The sequence below is a fragment of the Protopterus annectens genome, chromosome 8.part0 (assembly GCF_019279795.1).
Source record: "Protopterus annectens isolate FY-2018-M chromosome 8.part0, PAN1.0, whole genome shotgun sequence".
Taxonomy (NCBI): domain Eukaryota; kingdom Metazoa; phylum Chordata; order Ceratodontiformes; family Protopteridae; genus Protopterus; species Protopterus annectens.
This window is the reverse complement of record NC_056741.1, coordinates 1,156,729,810-1,156,755,448: the sequence shown is the minus strand read 5'-3', so window position 1 is coordinate 1,156,755,448 and position 25,639 is coordinate 1,156,729,810.

Here is a 25,639-nt window from a genome sequence, read left to right as displayed (position 1 = left end):
TCCTGAGGGAATATATAAACAGCTTCACAGCCCCCTCTCCCTCCACAGAAACTGGCACATATGTCCAAACTTACACCAAAGTACTATATGAGCATTTATATAGCTGCATGGAATCAGGAATACCAGACAGGATGGAATCATCCTCCTCATGGAAGAGCAAACCTATTGGATAGACATCTACAATGAATAAACTATATAACAAAAGGAAAACATTGCTGTCCAGGACCAAGAAGGTGCAATCTCGCCTTAGCCTGAACAAGCAAATAAGAGCACTAGTGGAATCCTCCAAAGCAAACTTCGAGTCCAAACTGGCCACATCTACTAAAGACAATCATAAGGCTTTCATAACATATGTCCGCAATCTCAAGGGAAGCACCCAGATCTGCTCAGAACTGGTGGTTAAGGACACCACATACAAAAACCTTGTAGATATAGTAAACCTGCTGGCAGACAGGTTCAGTCCTCTTTCTCCCCATCAGTAAAACAGGACATCCCCAGTACCTGCCTCCCCCCTTTATCTCTAAGGAGCAAGTCATCACTGCCCTCTCAAAGGCAAAAAATACAGCCTCCATGGGACCCGATAACATCCCAGGCTGCATTCTACATGAGCTCAAGCAGGAACTTGCAGCACCATTAGGCACCCTATAAAACCAAAGCCTAAGTACCAGCTTAATCGCAGCTGAGTAGAGGACAGCTACTGTCATCCCTTTGCACAACGGTGGAGTGTCCACTGATCTAGGAAATTATAGACCCATCAGCCTAACTAGCCTGATCTGCAAGGACAAAGAGTGAATTAGCATGGACCTCATTAACAAGGACATTGGCAACTCCCAGACACTTGAGCCGACACAGTTTGGTTTTGTCAAGGGGAGGTCATGTCTGTTAAATTTGGTTGACTTCTTTGGGTCAGTCGCCAAGGCCATAGACGAGAGGAAGATGGTGCACACTGCCTACCTTGACCTGGCCAAGGCCTTTGATACTATTTTATTATTTATTTATTTATTTATAGTTTGTTTGCCAGGATAGTCCATTGGGCCACAAGGAGCCCGTTAATGGAGTCCTGGGGAGAAATGCTCCAGAAAATTACAACTTACAGATTTAACATAAGAGTAAGTTATTAGAGAAATGTAATGTGCACAAATGAAGCAACATTAAACAAACAGAAAAACACATATTAGTAGAGTGCACATATTAGTACAATGTAATAAGAGTAATATTTACAAACAAAATTTTTAACAGTTTAACATATTAGCATAATAACAGAAACAGTCAACATTATTTAACAGTTATGCTAATTCATGCAGTTAACTTCTAGGCTACTGAATTGCACCATTCTAAGAGTTATGCTAATTCCTAGAGTTTATTAGGGGTATAGCTTATAGAGAGTAGCTATAGTGTAGGGACATTATGTGGGGTGGGAGCAAGAGCATCCCCATAGTGAAGTTAGGTGTGTGTGAAGTAAGGTTTTGAATGAAGAGAGGCTGCTGGTAGTGCAGATGAGAGGTGGGAGGGAATTCCAATGGCATGCTAGAGAGAAGGACATTAGATGTTTGCCCGGTGGATGGGCAGGTTTATGCAGCTGAAGTAGATTTTGGGAATTAGATCTCAAAAGTCTATTTGCTTGGTGCATTTTAAAGGTGGTGTCAAGAGAGGGACAGAGAAAGGGGGTGAAAATAAGTTTGTGTGCTTGGACAAGTTGAATATAGATGAGGTAATTAGACAGCTCAAGCCAGTTCAGTTGGTGTAGGGCAGTGCAGTGATGGGAAGTGGATCTATTGCCAGTTGCAAATTTTGTTATTTTATTATAGCAAGAGGAGAAGGAAGATTGCAGGTTAGTAAGGATAGAGGCATCATATAAAAGGGTTGGGATAAGGTAAGTGTTGGTGAGGGTGAGCCTAGTGGAGGGAGAGATGTAATGGTTGTGGCGGTAAAGCATGCCTATTGTTTTGTGTGTTTTTTTTATATTTACTTGTAGATGATTATCACACTTTAGCTGGTCATCGATCAGGACTCCTAGTAGTTTAGCATTAGAGACTATTTCGAGAGGAGTATTATTTTGACTGGTGACTGAGAATGAGGTTTTATCTAGGGTGATGGTATTGGAAGCAGTAAATATCATGAGTTTAGTTTTAGTAGCATTGAGTGCTAGATGGTTGTCCATCATCCATTGCTCAGTGGAGTAGAAGGCATCTTGGGTTAATTTAACTAGGGTGGGTATAGAAGAGGCAGAGCAGATTATTGTTGAATCGTCGGCATATTGGACAAAGTTGGCATTTGGGATGGCTTGGTAGAAATTGTTTATGAATATATTGAATAGAAGGGGGCCTAAAATTGAACCATGGGGGACACTTGTGGGAGTTTTGAGCAAAGAGGAGGTGGCTTTTTTCCATCTGACTGCTTGTTGCCTGTTTGAGAGGTAACTGGTAAACCAGTTAATAGAGGAATGGGATAGACTTAGTTTGGAGAGTTTAGTGAAAAGAAGGTTATGAGAGATAGTGTTGAATGCCTTAGAGAGGTCAAGGAGGAGAGTGGACACAATGTGGCCAGTGTCACGGGCCTTATTAAGTGTTTCTAGGAAGGAGAGGAGAGCTGTGGGTGGGTCTGAAACCATGTTGAATAGGGGTTCAAAGTTGGTTGTTTATGAGGTAAGGTAGAAGTTGTAGATGGATGCATTTTTTGAGAAGTTTAGAAATGGGGATATGATAGCGATAGGTCAAAAGTTTGTGTTATTATTGTTATTACCACCTTTATGGAGTGGAATAATAAAGGCCTTTTTCCAGAGCTGGGGAACTTGACATTCAGCAATAGATCAATTTATAAGAATGCAGATGGGAAGAGCTATACCTTCTGTGGCAACTTTTAAGAAATATGAGGGTATATCATCAGGGGCATTGGAGATGGGTTTCAATGTTAGTAGAAGTTTTTTATGTTTGCTGTAGGGATGTGGTTGAAGGAGAAAGGAGGAGGTTGGGAGCAGGAGATGCTAGGGGAGGGAGGGATAGGTGGAAATAAGGGTGGGGAAGCTGAATGGGAGGTGAAGGATGACGCAAGTTTAATTATGGAATCGATAAAGAAAGTGTTAAATTGGGTGGTTAAGTCCAAGTCAGAGGCATCTGGATCAGGGCAGGGGCTTTCTTTTTTGCCAGAGTTGAAAAGGGAGGAGATTTCATGCCAGAATTTTTTGGGGTTGGTGTTATGGTTGTTTTGTATTGTAGAGAAGTAGGCTTTGCAGTCTGAGATAATAAGTTTTTTTTACTTTGTTATGAAGTGTTTTAAATGAGTATTCCCTACTCAAGTATAATACAAACTCTCTCAACTAGGCATCAATCCATATGTTACCAAATGGGTCGCAAATTGGATTACTGATAGAACCCACCTAGTCAAAATAGGGAAGCCACCTCAAGTACTGTAAACCTGTAAAAAGCAGTGTACCCCAGGGGTCAGTCTTGGGGCCTGTGCTGTTTAGGATATACTTCTCAGAGGTGCAGGCCAAATCTAGTGGACTATGGCTGACTAAGTTTACAGATGACTCCAAGCTGGGTGCTTTCATCAATTCTCCTAGTGGTGTGGACATCCTCCAACAGGGTTTCATTCAAACAAATGCCTGGTGCCAGAAACATGGCCCCAAACTGAATGCCAAAAAATGCATCATCACCCCTTTTGGGGAAAAATGACATCCCCACAAATTATCACATTGATAATAAGGCACTAAGCATGCAATCAGTCGTGAGGGACTTGGGAACCCAGGCTGATAGCAAACTGACTTTTGACCACCATATTGCCTCCGTTGTACGGAAAGCTTTCTACATGGCCCACCTTATTAGTAAGGGTATTTCATCCATGGGCAAGATGGTCATAACATCTCTTTGTTCTTCCCTTATAAGACTGATTATTGAATACAATGCCCCTTTTGGCATGTAACTCACAAAGCACATGCAGCAGCTGGAGAGACCACAGATATTCCTCACCCAGAGAATCCAGGGCCTCAAACAACTACCCTACACAGACAGGCTAAAAGTCCTGTCCCAGTACTCAGTCTCCTACAGACTCTTCAGAGGTGACCTCTGTCTGGCATACAAATCTCAGACCCCCTCCCTGATGGGACTCTTGCATGTCCGCTATTCAAGCTCCACTCGAGTAACCCACAAGCAAGACCTCAACCTGGTCTGTGACATCAATAGGACTTGTTGGCAGGACAGATTTGTGTCCCAGAGACTCCCCCTTTTGTGGAATAGATTTCCTCTCCACTTAAAGCAGAGTACCTCATTATCCCTTTTTAAGTGCAACCTGGATAACTGGATGAGGAACAGAAAATACACCCCTGGGATTCCACCTAGGTCCCTGCTGGACAGTGGCATAGGGTGCTGACTATTTGGAACATGGGCTAAATTCATGGTTAGGCTTGTAAGGGCCTCAGGACCAGTAGCCTAGTAACTTCCTATGAACCTGTGAGCTGATGATTAAAAAGGCTTCAGTTATGGCAGATAAGGATTATGTGGAAACAGACTAAACAAAAAATGATACAAAAACTAAGAAACTAGAAGCTCTTGTTTATGAATACGGATAGTAAGATACAAGCAGTGAAAAGGTGTTTAGCTTTATAGACAGGTCAGGTATATTTTTACCAATCAGAGGAGAAGCTGTGGATGTTAATCAATAAAGAGTTGAAGGAGATAATCTGAGATGGGAGGAGGGCAATGGTCAGGTGGATAAACTGATCCTTTCAATATTTCAAGATGGTTCACGATTACCTGATTTGAAGGGATATTTTAGAGCTACACATTTAAGGCTCATATACATAACACAAACAGAAAGTTATAATTCAAAGCAGAGAGAGATGATGATGAAACACGAGGGAAATCAAGGAATGAGGAGAGAGTGGGGTTTTGGATGGAGATCCTTAAGGAAAATAACAACTGCCATATGGAATATTATATTCATAAAGCAGCAGAAAGTATTCTGAGAACTGAGCCAACATGAGAATGGAGAAAGGGGATTTTATCGCTAGGGATGGCTGCAGTTAGGGGTACAGAGAATGGGCAACTGGGTGCTGGAATTTACTTAAGAAAACTGGCAAAGGATCCAAGCTATGGGGAGCAAACAACTAGAGAAGGGAAAGTAATACAATGGGAAGAGGCTAAGAAGACATTTGGAATACAGGCTAGAGACTGCCATCCTTATCAGGGACTGATAATCAGAATATATGCAAAGAGAAAGTGATACGGGAATATTAAGTGAAAAATGTGCTCCAGTAGAGTTCTTAGGTGAATCTAGATCAGAAGCTGCTGCTAAAAAAGGGACAATTAGTAGGGCATATACAATATTGCATAATAACTATAGGAATCAATCAGAGGAGGTTAGAAAAGACAGAAGAGAGATTTGATAAGCATTTCACAAGGAAACAATGGGAGGACATATATATGGCTCACAAGTATGCAGTGGAATCTAGAAGATTTAGGATTTTTGCTTGGAAGTGTTTGCATAGGCATTTTTATAACCCAAGCTGACTCCAAATAATTTTTCTTTAAGTACATAACAAATGTTGGAGGTGTGACAGGGAAGAAAGAGGTAACTGAGTACATATGTTTTGGGAAAGTAATTAGTTGTTAGACTGTAACATTTCCCTACAGAGCACTCTTTCAGAAATATTGGGTGAATAAATCGGTGTAATTAAAGAAATGATTCTTCTCAGCCTTCTTAAGTTTAATTCTGGTGGCAGCCAAAAAATAACAGTTACTAAAAAATGAAAATCAAAGTCTAAACCAACCATAGATATCGTCTGTCCAGATTTTCTCAGAATGTTTAGATTTTCTTCATAAAATGTATGCTTTTCTGGATTTTTGTGGCAAATCAGCAGGGGCGGCTCGTGGCATCGGACTGCCGGACTGCAGCCCCCTCAGCTAAAAAGAATAAACTTGTCTTTATAATTAAGTGTGTAAAAGAAAAAAAATACCTTTTTTTTTGTTTAAACAAACTTCCGAGTCCGCGACTTGGAAGTACGAGCATGCGCAGTACGCACTTTAACCGCCTCGGGCTGTGGCGGTTTTAAACAGCTTTTTTTTTTGTTTGTTTTGATTGCAGCCCGGAGGGGTAATGAAGGCATCAGTGTGATGCCCAGAAGTCTATGCGGTTCCAAACCGTATAGAATTGGAAGGGGCTCGGACTGTGACGTCCGCAGGCACATCATGACATGCTTGCTGGGCTAAAGGCTGCTGATTGGTTGTCGCTCTCTTCCCGGGCTTTATGTGCTGGGAAAAGAGCGAGAACCAATCAGATAGTCAGTTAGCTTGTGTATTGATTCGTGACTGTGACTGTCTGAGTCAGTCACATGGGAAGGAACGATTATTTTAATTGCCATTGTGGATTTTAATTTTTTTGGGGCGCTATATATTTTGTCAGCTGTGCTGTGCAGACTGCCCTGTGCTGAAGCAGTGAAGCCTGAAGGAAGACAAGAACATAAGAAGAAGAACTGAAGAAAGAAGAAGAAAGAAAATAAGTTGAAGAAGAAAGAAAAGAAGTTAGAAGAAGAACAGAGTGAAGGTGCAGAACTAAAGTAAGTATATTCTTTAATATGTTCCTTTGTAAATAAAGAGGAGGAATCCCATTCTCATCCCTGTGTTTGTGTGGATTTGCTCTGGTGTCCACACATTTTACAAAGTGAAGTGAAGTGTCTGCAGTATTTCTCCCTGGGCCTTTGCTGAAAATTGTTTTTGTTCTGTCAGAAGTAAAATTGACAGGCATTTGAATTTCAGACTTCATACTCTTCAGAAAATCCATAGTAACACAACCTTTTATTCTAGCAATTTTCTAAGTTTATAAGATGAATATTTTAAATTTGTCCTTATTTTTGGGACTGTATTACCCCATTATTGTCTTTGTCCAGGTTTTTTGTGCTAAGGTTGACAGCTATGGCAAGGACTGACTTCACTGAATATGTTTGAGGGCTGTATTCCCTCATTACTGGGTTTGTCCAGGTGTTTTGTGCTAAAAGGTTGACAGCTATGGTGAGAACTGAATTTATTAAATGATAGCCATTTAAGTTTCAGTCTTCGCAAAGCAGCTGATTTGGCGTAGTGGTATGTTGCTCTGACTGTTTTGCACAGGGACCTTGGCAGTAAAATGTATGGTGGTAACACAGCATTTTTCTTTCACAAAGCAGGTGATTTGGTATAGTGGTATGTTGTTCTGACTGTTTTGCATAGGGACATTGGTAGTAAAATGTATGGTGGTAACACAGCATTTTTATTTCACAAAGCACCTGATTTGGCATAGTGGTTTGTTGCTCTGACTCTTTTGCACAGGGACCTTGGCAGTAAAATGTATGGTGATAACACAGCAGTTTCTACAACTTTCCAAGATTATACAAGCAATGTTTAATGTGTCCCTGGTTTTGGCCTTTTTGGCTTTTTCCAGATTTCTTGTGCTGTGAAGTTGAGATGCAGTTGAGTATTGAGTAGATTTTACAAGGAGCTGAGAGCTGCAGGGGAAGAGAAGTTTAGTGCTGCTTATGGAAAGTCAGCTTGAATGTTAATAGCACAACAGGTTGTGTATTTGCTTCTGATGCAAAGGTTGTTGATTCTACTCCCACAAGGGGTGAATGCTGCCTACTGAAAAGTTAAGATGCTAACTATAAGCCTGTTATCTGTTTGCCATCCATTTCCTATTGCAATATTACTAGCTTATCATTTTTAATGTAATATATAGGCAATTTATTCCTCAGGGGCATCAGACACTTTATTTTTCGATGAAACCATGAAATATAAAGGTTTTTGCTAGCAGCAACCTCGTCATTAGTTACAGATTTATTTAATGTGGAATTATTTCAATGACTTTTTTACTTCAAAGATTGTGCATATTTACTGGTAATGGTGGACTGTAGAATTGTGTATATTTACTGATAATGGTGGACTGTAGAAGGTTGAGTAGAGTTTTATGATGGAAATGTTCTGAATTGGGCAGTTTTGGCATTATTGGTGCATGCATTTTGTTTCATTGTTTACTGGAAAAATGTTCAAAACAATAGGAAGGTGTATCAAAGAGCACATGCATATTTCATATGCAAGGGGCCTATGATTTGAAAACAGCCCAGAATTAATCTTTAGCTGCCACTGGTAAAAGTGTATTTTCTTTGAATGTGGGTTTCAATGCTCTTTCAATGAATGTGAGTTTCAAGGGCAGAGAAGTGTTAATGCTATGTTTATTTAGCAGATGTCTTAGTGTTTGTGCTGTAAAATGCAAAATAAAACTTTCAAATGAAGTCCAAATCATCATAGAAGTAAATCAGTATGCATATTAGTGTTTATGGTAAATGGAGTGAAATAGCCAAGTAATGGTTTATTGGAATGGCTCCAGGAGGGGGCTCCATTCGACCATGATTTTGTGAGGGGAAGGGCGGCAAACTTAGACAGCCCCAGCTGAACTATACCTCCCAACTGTCCAGATTTACAAAGAATGAATAGATTTTTGCTTCTTATTTTTGGCTTGTTCCTCATAAAATTTGTGGCAAATCATTTAGGAATTAAGTCACTAATGACACACTGAGTTACAGACTTCATAACCAATGTGTGCTAAAGTAAGACTTGTTGTTCTGTCAACTGTCTCAGTTTATACAAGAGCAATTTTTAGTACTGTTTATATGTTCCCCCAATATGTCTACTGGCCTTGTCCAGATTTATTGCATTAACAGGTTGAGAGATACATGCAAATAAATTGCTTTATAGAATTAGACATAGCCAAACCTCTCAAATGTGCCTGATTTTGGCTCAAAATGTTGTGTTCTTTTGGCAAATTAGTGACAAATCATTAAAGACTGAAGTTAGAAGATAATGACAGACATTTGAGTTTCAGATTTCATACCATTCAGCAAATTCATACTAATGCAAAACCTATTCTATTATCTTTCCAAGTTTATAACAGCAATATTTTTAAAAATTGTCCTTGTTTTTGGGCTTTGGTCCCACTTTGTATGGCTTTGTCCAGATTTCTTGCTCTGAGGTTGAGAGGTATGACAAATGTGTCAGGTCATCAGTCAGCCAGAGACATTTAAATTGTGACATACTTGTTGCACCCCACTCCCCATGTAGTGACTCTGGATGTCAAGCAAGGCAAGGAGTAGCTATGCAGTGTAAATGTGCAGGGTATCCCCCCATCCAGGGTAGACACAAGTACTAGAGTGGCTTTTCATCTGTCTTTGATTTTTGCAGAATGGTCTGGTTTCTGTCATATTTTTTGTACTGTTAATTTATGCTTATTACTCAAAGTGCCTGTTGCTCTGTGTTTAAGTAGCAATACTTTAATGACCATCTGAGATTGTAAGATGCAAGTAAGCTTTAATAAGCATACTGTTAAAGAATTGCCAACATTGAAAGCCTTTCTGCTGCTGCCATGTAGAGAATATTTAAGTAGAAAATGTATAAGCCTTGGGTATTGAAATGCATATGACAGTATTTGTAATAAAGGACAGGATTACATTATTTTAAGAAGCTCATTACACTTGGAGACTTCCAGTCCCCTTTACCCATAAACTAAACAGAATGCCAATCGTGTGGTCCATAACCTGCACAGCAAACATTTTAAGCAATGTATCTTGAGCTTATTTCTTGTTTGCTTTTCATTTTTTACTTTGATCATGTTTTCCCCATGAAACAAGTAGATAGTTGTCAGGCAGCAGGTCATAAAGCTGAATATAAATTATAATTAGAGCTGCAGTGCAAGAAGTGGTTTGAGTTGAGTGCTGCTTGTTTTTCTTATACTTGATTTTGACTGGCATTCCATTAATGTATTTAAAAAAGTAATTTATTTTTTCATGCCTCACAACCTTTTTGTTTCCAACTAGATATTAAGTAAGCTGTCAAGCAGCCAATGCATTGAAATATTTTTATTCTTCTACACTTAATTTTGTCTTGATTGGACTCTCATAATGACGGTTTGGCACCACCTAGTTAGTTTTTTTGTGGTTTTGAGCATAGCTCCTCACCCTTTCTAGTTGGCCACACCCCTTCCCATTGACCCCACCCATTCAGCTGTCTCCTGCAGCCCCCCTTTGATTTGAAGTCACCAGCTGCCACTGCAAATCAGTGAGGATTAAGGTCATTAAATAATGACAGGCATTTGATTTTCAGACCTCATATACTTCAAAAAATGCATGGTAACACAAAATCTTTTATTCTAGCAACTTTCTAAGTTTATAAAAGCAACATTTAAAATTTGTCCCTGTTTTTGTGGCTTTGTCCTCCATTATTTTTGGCTTTGTACAGATTTTTTGTGCTAAGAGGTTGAGGTCTATGAAACCTATATTGAAGCATTGAATATTGTGACAGAGAAAACAAGAAACTGAAGTGGGATTTCTAGAAAAAGATAGGAATAAGCAACATATTAAAAAATGGAAATTAGAATAATGTTTTGGAGGAGAAGTCAGGTTTATGGAAAGGCAGGACCTGAGCAATTAATGTAATGCTGGATTGATGACAGTTGTTTAAAAGAACAAATGTAATGTTTAATGTTTGTAACTGGGAACATGTTAATATGGTACTTTTTGCATTTCTATATGCTCGATTTACAATGGGCATGCTGACTGGGCTGTCCAATCAATGCATATATTTTTCAATACAAATGAGATTATCTTGTATAATTTGGTATATACTTACATGAGAATGTAGTATTTTATATTAAATTTGTAAGGCATGAGGTTTTGAATGGAGTATGATGAATATTTCTTGTGTTTTTGTTATATTAATCACCATGCTGATTGGGCTGTCCAATCAATGTATATATTTTTCAATACAAATGAGATTATCTTGTATAATTTGGTATATAATTACGTGAGGATGTAGTATTTTATATTAAATTTGTAAGGCATGAGGTTTTGAATGGAGTATGATGAATATTTCTTGTGTTTTTGTTATACCAATCACCATGCATATACACTTTGGATTTTCATATGTTTGCATACGCTGTATTAACAAAATCATAATAAAAACTGTCTAGAAAAAATATTGTCAGGAAATTAAGAACTGTATTGAGTATGCTGCCTACAAATGTGCTTCCAAGAAACCACCCTTGTTTACTTATTAGGGAAGTATGTCTTGGCATTCTCTTCAAAAAGCCTCTGAAATGGGTATTATCATTCAGTTGCCATGACAACTGCAGTGTAGCCCTACAGTGCAGTTCAGAAGGGTGTTCAAGTGGCAGGCAGGCCTAGCAGACTGTTGTTAGCCAATATACAGGACTTTGAAGCTATATCTCCCATAACACATTCCTACATTTTTCATTCCCAGGAGCTGGGCATCTTGTGACTATGAAGAAAGTAAATCATGCTAACTGTATGCAAACTGTTTGTATAACAAATGTTAATGTAAAGTTTCAGCTGTTGTACTGACCACTCAAATGCAATTCCAAAGCACAACTAGATGTATGAAAGAAATTATATGCCTCGGTGGGACTAAAACCCAGGCACCCAGAATACTGTCCTAGCATTTTATTGTCTAAACTGTAGGCTTGCATTTTAAATATTTTTTTATTTATCCTATTACAGTTTTCATCAGCCACTCTGGTTGCATTATGTACCAGTCAGTGCTTCTAACCTCACCACTTTCCAGTAGATGATAATTTTATCTTTTAACAACAGGTGGAGCAATGTTTAATGATCTTAATGTGAGCGTTTTGCACATCTCCTTTGTAGGCCTGTTCCATCCCACCTTACCTCCTGGCTACTCTCTCTGGTGGTAAATCTTGACTGCATACTTCCTTTTCATTTTCTTAACTCTAATGAGGAAAGCAATAGATGCGGGCCCAGTGACATTTTTTTTTTCTTGACAATGCTGGTGACAGCACAAGGTTTAATAAATAAATGCTTGTGCAGTGGGTAATCAAGAAGAACGTGGTCAAGATGGCCTGCTGATATGAACTGCGGAGTGGGAGGAAGGTAAGGCACAATACTATGGCAGATTTTCAAGTAGCTATCTGGGTACAGGTTTGTGCAAGGTGCATGACAACTAGTACCAGAAAGACATTGCATGGTCTTGCTCATATGCAAAAGTATGCATGGGTTTAAAGCCCTGTCTGCACTATTAGAAGAAAGCTAGTCTGGAGGCATGGAAAAGACTTGGTAAAGATATTTACTTACAGCTCCAGGACACACATAAGGCCTCTTAACTTGGTTGCCCTGACCTAAACAAGACAACACAGGGGTTTAACCACAACATCTGGACAAGAGAGAGGGGAGAATAAACACTTAGACAGACTCAAGGCAAACAGCAAATTTGGATTAAAAATAAAGTATCCAGTTGATGCCAAGGGATTAGTGGTCTGTTTAATGAAGGTGGCAGCTATCAGAAGTGGATTATAAAGGAGTAAAACATCTACACCAGGGTCCTACTTCTATCCTATGAAGACCTTTCTATCTTGCTTTTTTTGTTTTGGCCATGACCTCTCCATATGATATGCGCGAGGTTTATACAAAGATACTAACCTTGAACATTTTTGTTTTTGCCATTAAATGTTTAGTTAATGTTTTTTGTTAAGTTATAAAAGTAATTAATACATGTATTCTGTTTAGTGTTCTCTGAAGAGTTTTTATCCTAAGGACTTTACTTCATTTTTATCTCATGGCATGACTTTTATTCATAATTTCTACTTGCCATTTATAACACAAACAACCAACACATTCCTCATCTCCACGTTTGTAAACAAATTACATGATCCGAGGAGCCAAAAATCATTAGTCAGATGTAAAGGAAGCCTAACTTATTACTTCTAGTGGGAAAAGCTGAATGATATGGGGGGAGAGAAGGTAAGATAAATGGATGGGCTACAGGACCTGGCAACAGGACGTAGATGAGACATTAGTAGGATGTGAAGGGTTTGGGGACACAGACTGTCACAGATGCTGTGGAAAGAAGCTGCGGTTATTTGCAGAGGATGACCTTGTTTCAAGATGAAATCATATGACTTGGGAAGGAGTCTGAGGTGTGATACTAATGAGGGCAACTAGGTGAGCAGGAGCAGCAGACAGTATTAGAATGGGAATATTTATTGGCAAAGGGCAGGCAGGAAGGCAGCTGAAAAGCATGGTAGTAAACAGTCAGTGAAAGGCTGGCATTAATAAACTATTAGCAAAACAAAGAGGAGGAGGGCAAACAGAAACCAAAAGGTGGCAAAAATCTGAGTATATGGCAAGAGATGCAGTACAGGGAGGCAAATTTAGGAAGGAGGGAAAGTATGTCAAGGAGCAAGTCCTGAAGGAATAAGAATGGGACAACCTATGAAGGGAATGTAGATTCAGTCACCAACGGGGATTAAGAAGTTTGCCAAGGAAGCCAGTGGAGTCTACATAACAGTGAAATGGGTCATGGACCTCAGACTTAGGCAAGAAAAGGTAACTTTGGTCAATACTGAAGGGGAAGGGGAACACATATTGTTGTGCACATAACCACCAAAGACCTTTCAGAGGAGACAACTGAAATACTACCAAACAACATCAGGTAATAAACAGAGAAATGCTAGGACAGGGAGATGGAGTTAGTATTCTCAGAAGTGATACATGCACAGTAGCCAGCACTTTGGAAAAATAGCTTGGGACAAATTAATGGACTAAGGGGAGACGTGACAGAAGGAACAGCTCTATGCTAAGAAAAGGCTCCATCTTAACCTAGAAGGGACAGAAGTATTCAGGGTTGGATTGCAAAAGATGCATTTTAATGACTGCATGTTTAGACTAAGATGGACTGGGGTGGGGTGCAACAGATGCAACAAAGTGGGGCTAGTCAGCTAGGCAGTAAAATAAGAAACAAAAAAAAGCACATAATGTAGCAAAAAACAATGACTTGGTACATGTCCGGGTAGCATTAATATGCACTTGAAGAAATATGAGTAAAAGGAGGGAGAACTGCAGGCAGTCATGAAGGAAGAATGGGTGGACACTGTTGGCATCACAAGAACCTGGGATGGAACAAGAGGAGGTTGGACATGGATGTGCCTTAGTGTAGCTTGCTCAGGAATAATAGAGAAAGGAGGGAGGGTGATAAAATAGCTATCCACATTAAAGAAGAGGATAATGATCTGAGGAAATAAATAATTAGTTGGATATAAAGGTGAGGTCAGAGGAGAAGAAAGACACTATCTCATGAAAAAGACAAGGGACATAGACAGAATTATAAGTTAGGGTATTCACCTTTGCAGATAAGGTAAAAAAAGGAATGGTGCTTCTGGACTGAAGCAGTGTCTTGGCCCCTGGGAACATCAAGGGAGTAGGGCGAAAGATTAAAGGAGAGCATAAAGGAAGGGATGAAGAGGAATATGGTGATACTCATGGGGATATGACTTTGCCAATTGCAGACTGGGAGATTCTAAGCTCTTGGACAGAGAGAAGTTAGGAGTTGACTGAGATATATGACCATCAAGGATTCAGCCAACTGATGCAGGACTTCATCAGAAAGGACAACATTCTAAGATAATGCCTGTGATGTGTAGGTAAAGATTCCATTAGACAACTGTACTCCTGCAACGGTCTCTTTTAGAATGGGGAGAATTTTAAGAACACTGGGATAAAGACAATCCTTTGTGATTTGGGGGTAATGGATTATCATGAAACAGGGGCAGGGTCAAGGTTAATTTAGGGGACTAGGACAACTGAGGAAAGTAAACAAGCTATAGGAATGGATTATGTATGCTGTATTCAGAGCTATGTTCAAGAGATTGAGGAAAATTTAAAAAGAGCTGGGATTCATCATAGCAGCACAGAAAGGTGAGGCTAGTGACTGGGATAAAAGACAAGACTCATAAAAGGTGGAAGGGAGAGGTGGAGCAGTGGAGAAGGTACAGTATAAGAAGACAATCAAAAAGCAACAAAGGAGGCGATGGCAGCAAAAACACAAGTTGAAAGTACTTTACTAGAAGAGGTTAAGAGCGGAAATAAAGGCTATTTTAGATATATAGGAGAAAAAAGGGGGAAGGACAAGCCTGGTCAAGTTCAGAAAAAATAGCATGGAGATCACAAAAGTCTGGGATAAAGCAGATGTACTGAATGTATACTTCAGTATTTACAAAAGAAAGCAAGGGGAGGGGTGCCTGCTAGGAGAGAGGTTGAGCAGAGTAGAAAGAGAAGTGGACAGGTACCAGAATAAACACAAAGACGTTTGAGAAAGAAATGTCTTCTGTAAAAGTGGATAAAACATGAGGACTATATGAACTGTCACATGGAGTTCTCTGGAATCTAGCTAGTGTACTAACAGATCCCATGATGGAGGTGTTCCATAGATTACTGATCACTGGAAGAAAATAAGCATTGAAGTGGAACCATGGTATGGCAGAAAGAATGGCCAAGCAAGAATAAGGAAAAAAGAAAGGGCAACAAAAGAAAAATGAAAGGTAAAGTGGGAAAAGGAAAGTGGAACCAACATAGCAGAGACAAGAACAAAAAGAATCCAGGAAGAAGTGTCCAGTCCAAGTCCAGAACAGCAGTCATGTGTGGAGTATAAGAGAGGGTTCATGGGAAGTAGAAGGGAAGCAGGTCTGACTCTGCATCATGGATTGAAGTAGAAGACTTGCACAGGTGGTTGCTGGTGTCCTTGACTACTCCACAGGTGGTCAAGTCACACTAACTGTAAAGGGTAGTAAGAGGAATGGAAATGGGGGGAGTAGTGAAAACAAGAAAGGGAAGGCTGATGGTGAAGAATATGGATTCTGTAGGGAGAGAAATGTTGTTAGGAGCATGAATTAATGGAATTGATTTTTTGAAAGTTTTGAAGGGTTTTGTTTTTTTTAATTCAGGACATTGGAGAACAAAATATGATGAAGAGAAAAGAAGGCTCTACAGCACTAAGCATGAGGTAGCCAGCAAAGAGTTGAGTATAGAGAAGCCAATACAGGATACAGGTAAGCTTGGCCGAAGTGCAGGTAGCAAAGCAAAGTTCAATGGCTACAGGTAAATGTAAGTACTGTGCAGTCTCATGAGTGATGATGATGCAGATCATAGCTAAGCGTGTAAGAAAGGATCAGGGATCTGGAGAGCAGCTGGCCAGCTGAGGTGGACCAGTGGATAGAAAAGGAGGAGCAGTGGTGAAGCACAGGACTGGAGGGTGGTGTCCAGATTGGAGGGTGATAGACTTCAGAAGAATGTGTGTGTATAACCTGGGCCTTCATGCAAGATTAAATCCAACTGTGTGTGCAATCTGCATAGCAGAAAGAAGGAGACCGCCTCTGGTGTGGATCACAAAGAAGAAAGAGGCTGGAGGTGGAATGAGATGAAGAGCCAGAGACAGTCTGGAGTCAATAAGGAGAGACAACCACAATATACACAAGGGAAGGATTGAATAGAAGGGATAGGTGGAGGGGATTGTCCAGGATTGGTGAGGGGGATAATGGACACAATACAGCTGACATAGACATGACAGCTGTAACTAAATGAGGTGAAGGAGGAAGAGTAAACAGCTGTAATGTAAGAGGAGATGTTGAATGATGAAATGGAGCAGAGACATTGCTTTGCACATTGGCAAAGGCTGCTGCAACTATGTTGATACTTCTATTTGCTTGCTAGTTCTGTAGTCAGTGTTAGCTATGCTGAAGCATTTAGTGTGCGACTGTGTGGTAGCAACTTGAACATGCTTTTTTTTTTGGTCCTTTTGCTCTTCGTCTTTGAGTTGTAGGTACAACAGTCTGGGAAACTGAACAGGATGTCTGATAATCTAGATATGGCTGTGAATCAGAAGGGGGCCAGAAAAAGAAAATTGTGGGGATCCGCTTCTCCCTACAGTTGTGTGAAGCATTTGTTCATGGAAGAGACTCTGGACCCAACGAATGAACTACCGGAATGGATTGTGGAGAGAGAATTCACATAGAAATTAAAAAAGACATGACATGGAACAGGGAGGAATAGGTGAGGAGAACATAGGGATGTAAGGAACATATAGTAATGCTTGTATTCAAAGCGTCAAGACCAGATAGGCTTATTACCCTGTTCTACTTTAAAGTAAATATAATGTAAGGACACAATGGGAATCGAAGAGTAGTTGCAATGTGATATCAGAAGCAACAATGGTCAAGGGAAGAATGGAAAAAAGTGAGCAGCTGGTGTGCTTATGGCGGAAAATCCTACCATTCAAGGTGTTAGGTTAGGAGGAATAAGAGACAGGAATTGGAATTTGTAGATGGACACTCAAAGAAGTCCAGTGCTGTTTTTGAGCAAGTCAAGTCTTACCAAAGGTAGTCAGAAAACTGAGATACGCTATACATAATTTATACACGTGGCAAAAATGATCAAGTGGTTGTCACTAGTGTTATGTTACTAAAGCAGAAAAGTGTAGAGTTGGTGAGTGTCACAAGAAAGGTAGTAAAGCAGAGAGAAGCAGAGTTGAGGGAATGTTGCAAGAAGGCAGACAGGTCATTCATTTTCTCATAAGTCCCTTCAATGCCATGTGTGACCAATGAAACCTGACAGAAAATCACAGGAGCTGATTAGTGATTCAGGATGGGTGCTAAGATCAGGGTTTTGCACTGGATGATTGATTAATTGATTGACAACTGCTGACCAATATACTGGATCAAGTCAATTCTCTGAGGAGCTTGAGGAGAAAAGCTCCAGGAAAGCAACAACATATAAATCTAGACAGCAAAGATTTATCATCCCAGAATATCAAGTGTAACAAAACAACAACCATAAGACTATTCAAGACAATGTCATTCTTAGCTATACTTCTTTTGTTATAATCACACAACAACCTGAAAGATCAGCATCTGAGTTAACATTCCATGTTTTCTCAAGAGCAACACAGACTATGGGCCAGACAGGTACAACAAAAATGTAAAACAAAGCACAGATATTAGTAGGAAACAGGAAGACTACTGTAGGTGTTAGCACATCTTTTGACATAGGGATGAACTCAAGAAAAGTCTTTTCACAACTTTCTTGAAATGTTTACATCTGATCTGAACTTCTGATCTGATAAGGAAGGTTATTCTGCTGAAAAGAAAACACACATCTGGGTGACGTCATCCGATTGTCTGAACATTCTGGATATAGTCACTGCACTTGCAGTTCACTACTAGAGATGACTTCCAGGCATAAGACATATTTGCTATGCAGGAGACTATGGTGAAAAAGACAGCTGCAGGTATATTGTCTTGCTTCTCAAATTTGAGCAGCATTGTGATCGGTAATGAAATGTAAATCAGTTGTAAATCAGTGTACAATGTTGTTTGTGTTAGAGCTGGTCCATTATTTTATGAAAAACTAGAGACATGCAATAGCTTATGCATAAGTGCTACAGGTCAGTGTATAAAGTGTGCCCAATGTCAACTACTACTTTATCTTGTATATGGCTCAAAATTTTCAGTTAATGATTTTATTCATAATGTCCATACATTCCCTAAAGCAAAGTGAACAACTAAGAACAATACACCAAAAACAACTGAGAACCAAGTGAAAAATGAAAACGCAAAACGCTACTACATCCAGGGTAGCACTTAATCTATCCTGTAATAAAGTTTGTTTTGTTATCGTACCATAGCTGTGTTATCCTGGGTGTTGTAGCATTTTGCGTTTTCAGTTTTAACTAAGAACAATACCCAGATATGTCTAACTAGATGCCACCTCAGTACTTCCAGATCTTGGAACTATGCTGCTTTGTGAGGGACATGGAATGTGGTCTGCCTCCTTCTTACCATAAAAATAATACTTCTTTTTGTCTCATTTAAGATCAGTCTGCTGTTGTTAAGACTTATTTATGTTGTCAAAAGTAGTTTGGAGCATGTTAGTCACGTGCATCGTATCATAAGGTGGAAGCATTGGTTTACTGAGTTAAGGAACTGTCTAATGTAAGAAGATTAATATCATTAGTAAATAAGGAGGAAAGCAAGGGGGCCAGCAATAAATCATTATGGAACTCCTATCGTCACATGACATGGGACTTAAATAGTATTTTGCCAGGCTGCAACTATGGTAAAACTGGAGAGGTATCTCTCTAAGCCATAGTGCCATAGTCACACATTTTGAGTCAGTGAAGTAACAGATAATCAAAATAAAACAGTTGTTCTTCAGTTCCTACACCATTTTGGATCTATGATAAGAGAATATGACCTTCAGCTCTTATTCTGTTGGATCTAAGATAAAATACCATGTTCTTCAGGGGAATGGTTGATTTGGATCTAGAGAATCATTTCCAAGATTTGAACAAACGAGCTGAGTAAGAAAGCACACATATGGGTAGAAGACCCTATTGCATCAAAAGCCTCAGTAAATAAATCAAATCAACTACAAGATGTACTCAGAAGAAGATAGAAGGATTGTAAGAATAACACAAACGTGGGCTACAATGAATGTGGACTGGAATATAGTGATACCTGGTTTCTAGACATAAAAAAAGTGGGCAGAGTAAGAGCAAAAGATGTGAAGTGTAAGTGCAGTTTAGAAAAGGCTGAAGATGATGCAGTGAAAGGTGGGTATATACTTAGCTTTGAGGGTGGTGTATGTTGGGTGACTACACTATACAAACTGACCCTTACAGAAATGATGACAGACACAGTAGTCAGAGTAGTAGATGGCAAAGTGGTGAACCAGGCTCGCAGGAGACTTTAACCTTATAGTGTTACACTCAGCAGAAATGTGTCTATATCAAGTGTTAGATGGTGATGGAGAGAGGCAAACTACAACCATGCACTCAAGATAAATGAACAACTTCTTTGCTTAGTTTATATCTTTAAGGAAGTGATTTCTGTAGCAGCATTCCAGCCTTTATAAAAGGTGAATTTCTCAGTTTCAGGTTTGATCTAGTCAGATTTTCAGACAGCCCCCCCAGTCTCCACTTACATACAGTGTAATTCTGAGCAAGTCACTTTTAAAAGTGGTGCTATGCCTTCACCATAAGAAAAATCATGACTAATGCATTTATATTGTTAACAAAGTAAATAGAAAAAATGGAACCAAATGGAAAATGCACCAAACAAGTCTGTATACAAACTCCATTTATTGCAGTAAAACACATCAAGATTAAGTGCTTTCATCTTTCACATAGAAGACTTCATCAGAATAAAGCACACTGATTCAAGAGCAATTTTTATACCAGTACATGTTACATAATAGATATAATTGAGCCAATGGTATTGCCAAAAAAAGTCACATGTAAAATGATCACATGAGCAATATTAAATACACAGGATGTTAATATTCAAGCCAACTTAGCTTTTTTTTACAAATAAAACACTGTTATATATTAAATTCCTTCAGCATATGTTTAAAAATGGAGGCACAGTAATTCATGTAAAAATTTTAAAATACTTAAAGTTTCATAGATTTTTTTTTCAGGGCTGGAAGTATTGTCAAGGAATCATTTATACCTGATGGAAAATTAGCTGCTAGTCGGAGTTGCCAAACCAGCTCTTTTTTACTTAATAAATTCTTCCAGTCACCTTCCTCTCAAAACTATGTCAACATTATCCAAAATACCAAGTTTAAAACCTTTAAAATTAGAGGAAGTGAGGGAATGCCTATATAATGTACGTGTATCCTTCTTGTTTTTAACATCATATACGTGCTCATAGATTCTGCTTTTCAATGCCCTCTCCATTTTCCCAACATAGAATCCATTGCATGTATCACATAGAGCAAGGTACACCACTCTGGTGGTAAAACAATGTGCCTTATTCTGATGAAGTCTTCTATGTGAAAGACCAAAGCGCTTAATCTTGGTGTGTTTTTACTGCAACAAATGGAGATTTTTGACGTGCTGGCTTGCCGGGCCTAACGCACAACCTTCAGTGAAGGAATGCCCATTCACGCATGTCGCCACACAGAAGACGCTCTAACTGAGAATCGAATGGGCAATGTCTAACTGTGAGGCGACAACGCTTAATGTTTGAAAAACAGAGAATCTGCTTTTCGATTTACTGTTTTTCGCACATTAAGGACTGTCGATGTTGACATTTTCGTGGTTTCGAGTCACTCATATGAGCACTCGAACCACTGTGATTCAAGGTTTTAAAGGTAAACCTAATTTTCCACCAGGAATACATGATTCCTTGACAATACTTCCAGCCCTGAAAGAAAAATCTATGAAACTTTAAGTATTTTAACATTTTTACATGCATTACTGTGCCTGCATTTTTAAATATATGCTGAAGTTATTTAATATATAACAGTGTTTTATTTGTAAAAAATCTAAGTTGGCTTGACTATTAACATTCTGTCTATTTAATATTGCTCATGTGACCATTTTACATATGACTTTTTTTGACAATACCATTGGCTCAATTTTATCTATTATGTAACATGTACTGGTATAAAAATGGTTCTTGAATCAGTGTGCTTTATTCTGATGAAGTCTTCTATGTGAAAGACGAAAGTGCTTAATCTTGGTGTGTTTTTACTGCAATAAATGGAGTTCGTATACAGGCTTGTTTGGTGCATTTTCCATTTGGTTCCTGGTCTTCTGTTATTTGCACTGCACAAGATATTTGGATTTTGTCATCTTAAATAGAAAATATGGACAATAACAGTAAGGTTGGGTGTCGAGCTACCATCTTGGAACCGTAAAAATCTACTGCCAATCATTAGCGGACCGGAGTTTTGCTGTGACGACCCCTAACCGGGAAAAGCCGAAAGAAGAAGAAGAACAACAGTAAATATACTAGCTGTAAACTCTACAAGCCATAACCATATACAAGTCATAATCGTCATGTTACACCAGTATCAACTGTGCCTTACAATAATAGAAATATTTATCCATATCCTTGAAGGGGAACAGTGGCTGAGTAGCCGTTCTGCTGCTTGAGCAGAATCCCAAACTGCTATGGGAGTAATCAAAGTGTCACACAGCTAGGACAGATCCAAATGTGATGCTTCCACCCCAAAGCCTGAATGCTGTCCTGTGAGGCAGATATGAAAACATTTCTCCAAAGATCTAAATATTCTTTCCTTACATGCACAAATGTTTAAACATTTGTCCCTTCTTTTTGCTCAAATGCCATATTACAATTGTATTACCTGTTTTTACTTGAAGAGTTAGTTGGCGAATAATCATTTGCATTTCTTTTAATGCCAAATAACTGCTGTCTTTTCTTTGAGAGTGATGCTCAAAAGCATTTGGTATGCAAAATGCTGAGTTGGATTCTTAACTTGTATTAGAATTGTACTGTGGTTGTTTACATTTTTGTTTTATTGGGTAATGGGTTCAAACACCTGAATAAACATGACATTGAAGCAAATGGGCTCCTTATGCATCGTATGAAGCATCCAGTATCAACAACTAGGCCAGTACTCCAGATGTGAAAGGCATCATCTTGAAAGATCATACATTTCCTTGAAATGTTAAGTAACACCAGCAGCAGCTGTGTCTTACAGTCTGGAGCTTGGTCTGATGAGCTTATCAGCAACCAGCAAGATTTTCTCATATGAAATTCATAAATGTGGAGATTGTAATAACTAAATATTTGTCAACTAGATTTCAATCTTTTACCACTAGAATTAAGGATTCAGCAAAAAATAATCATGGGAAAACTTTTTAAAGACTGGTATTATTAACTTAGCAAGCTGATAGTAAAAAGAGGATATCAATTAATATGTATTTTCTGAAGTAAAAGAAGCCTGTAGCTCTAATAATTATCAGTATTTACTGAATGTAATCTAGTATATTCTCTCAAAAATATTCACATTTTAGGAGGAACAAAATTTAGAGTCAAAATTAAAGATGTCCCAAAAACTAAGGGACAGTTAAATGGTATGTATTGTCAGAAGGCTCCATAAACAATGCTGGTACTGTGGATGAGTTATCAGCCTCTGTAAGGTATTTACTGAGTCTTTTCCAGAATGTGTGCCACATGACATGCAACATGGAAGGAAAATTAACTGGTGTGGTATTTATTTACTTTAAGAGAGTATTCAAAGGCATTGGTAACCAGATCCTGCTGCTCAAGCTCTATAGACTAGAATTCAGTCCTAGTATACCAAACTGAATGTCAAACTATCTTTTTCCTTACCTTCTCTACCCAAAATGGTGGCTGTATCTTCATTCCAGGTGCCTTCAAATCTGGTGCATCACAAAGTTCCATGCTAGGACCCATACTGTTTTCCTTTTTCATAAATGATATCATACCCAACCTTTCTCCTAAGGTTATAATTTTGTATGCTGATGATATCATTCTCTACTGTTCAGGACCATGAACCAAGGCAAATGAAGTTCATTTCGAAAAAAATATGTACACAATGTGTATACACTTCATAAAAAAAACTCACATACCACTGAAACGTCAGCAGTTATGCCCTACAGTATCCCACAAAAGCTTAAGGGTAATGGTCCCATCATAATCCTAAATCTAGCAAAGCACAATTACCATTACCTTGTCCAATATCTGGACCCAGTGCTATAACCATGGCAGGGTGAAGGGAGCAGCTTTCTTAGTTACAAGCTGTCAGAGAGTGTGATCAGCACCTCAGAAGAGTTGACTGGATGCAAGTACAATAATGGCATTCATTTAAGTAGCCATGGCTGATATTGCAGCTGCATAAATGAAGATGTTTAGGTGTTTAGTTGTTTATGTGTGTGTGTGTGTGTGTGTGTGTGTGTGTGTGTGTGTGTGTGTGTGTGTGTGTGTGTGTGTGTTTGTATAGGAGACTTTTATTAATTAATGCATTTATTCATTCATTTATCTATTTGTGGTCCTTAGCTTTGGATGATCTTTTGGTTTTCCAACTTTGGGTTGAAGGTGGCACTGACAAGTTTGTCAGTTGACCTGGAAATGGCTCTAACTAGGCCCAACAATGAATATGTCACTAATAAACATATCAGTCAACTGAAAGCATGCTATTCTGCATCTAATTACCGTAACCCTGAAGTGAGTGCCTTATATCACTTACTTCCGCCAACAACATGTTTTTACTACAGACCACCTCTTACAAAATCCGATGATTTATTAATTTGTTTCCAAAGTTACATCACCATTGTGAGATGCTGAGGGAAGCTAAATGACTGCCTGTCACTGCTAGATTCACCCGTTTTACTACCCTTCCTCATCTTCATTCTTATTTACTGCAGTTATTGCCTGTCCCTTAATAATAAGTTTCAGCTAAAACACACTTCAGGCCTGAGGGACAGCATTGATAACTCAATCACGCTTGTTAGACCACCATTCATATGACCACTGGAAAAATGTTTCTACAAGCTACCTCCTTCATACAGGAACTGTATGCCTGTTATGCCCAGAACTGAAACCAGCAATACCAACTTCAGAAGAAAAACTTATAACTTATTTAAATGAATCAGCAAATGTAAGTGATACAGACACCATGGATAAATGACAAAACCAAATGCAAGACATCCAATAATACGTTGTCAAAATACTACCCAAAAGTAACTATAACCGCCTACCTGTTAGCTCACTGTACTATATATGTACTAGTTGTAAATATATACATAAGTATTGACTGTTCATAAACATGTACACTTGTATATAACCACATTATACCAATTAAACTGTACAATAATATATGAACTGTATTACCAAGTATCAAAGTCCATGCTTAAGAATTTTTCAAAGACAAATTTCCTCCTACTAAGTGATAGTATATGAAGTTTCAAAGCCCCTTTGAATGCAGATAACATGGACTACTATGCAGAGGTGTACACCAATGCCTTGTATAACCACTTAAGCAGTTGTATAAAATTGGCAGTACCTGATCAGATTAAAACCAGATCTAGCCGAAAAACAAGCCACCCTGGTGGATCCCTAGTATAAACAGGCTATAAAACAAGAGAAAGAAACTAATGTCTCATAACAAGAGGGAACTGGCTCAGCAGAATAAGAAATCCTTCTCTAGCTTAAATAAAGAAATTAGAGATGATGTCAAGTCCTCCAAAGCTAATTATGAAGTAAAAATAACCTCCCTACCTAAGGTTAATCACAAGGGATTCTTTAACTACTTCCAAAATCTAAAAGGGAATACCCAGTTATACTCTGAACTGGTTGTGGATGGCACCACCTATACTCAACTGGGGGTAATAACCAATCTGCCAGTTTTCCAGTCATCCCCCAAAGTATACTTGACACCATTCCTCAGCCTATTATTTCAAGGGAGTAGGTCATCTTGGTGCTCTCCAAGGCCAAAAACACAGCATCAATGGGACCACACAACACCCCAGGTTGCCTTTTAAACAACATAAAACATGACGTAGTAGACCCACTTGGATCCCTATTTAACCACAGCCTGCTAACTGGCTGTGTTCTGCTGGAATAGAGGACAGCAACAGTAATCTTGCTGCATAAAGGGGGAACTATCAGTTTATCCTGGGGAATTATAGGTCCATAAGCTTGACTATTCTCATCTACAAGGCCATGGAAAGAATCATTATGGACCTTATTAACAAGAGCATAGGTAATCTCCAAACTCTGGACACAACCCAGTTCAGATTCGTTAAAGTAGATCATGCCTGTTAAACATGGCTGACTTCTCTGAGAAAGTCATCAAGGCCCTGGATGAGGGAAAGACAGAGCAAACTGCCTATCTTCACCTAGCCAAGGCATTTGAAACAATCCCCACTCAGGTATTATACAGAAACTCTCCCAATCAGGAATTAACCCCTACATTACCAGATGGGTAGCCAATTGGCTCATTGACAGGACACATACTGTCAAAATGGGTGACTTCACCTCTAGC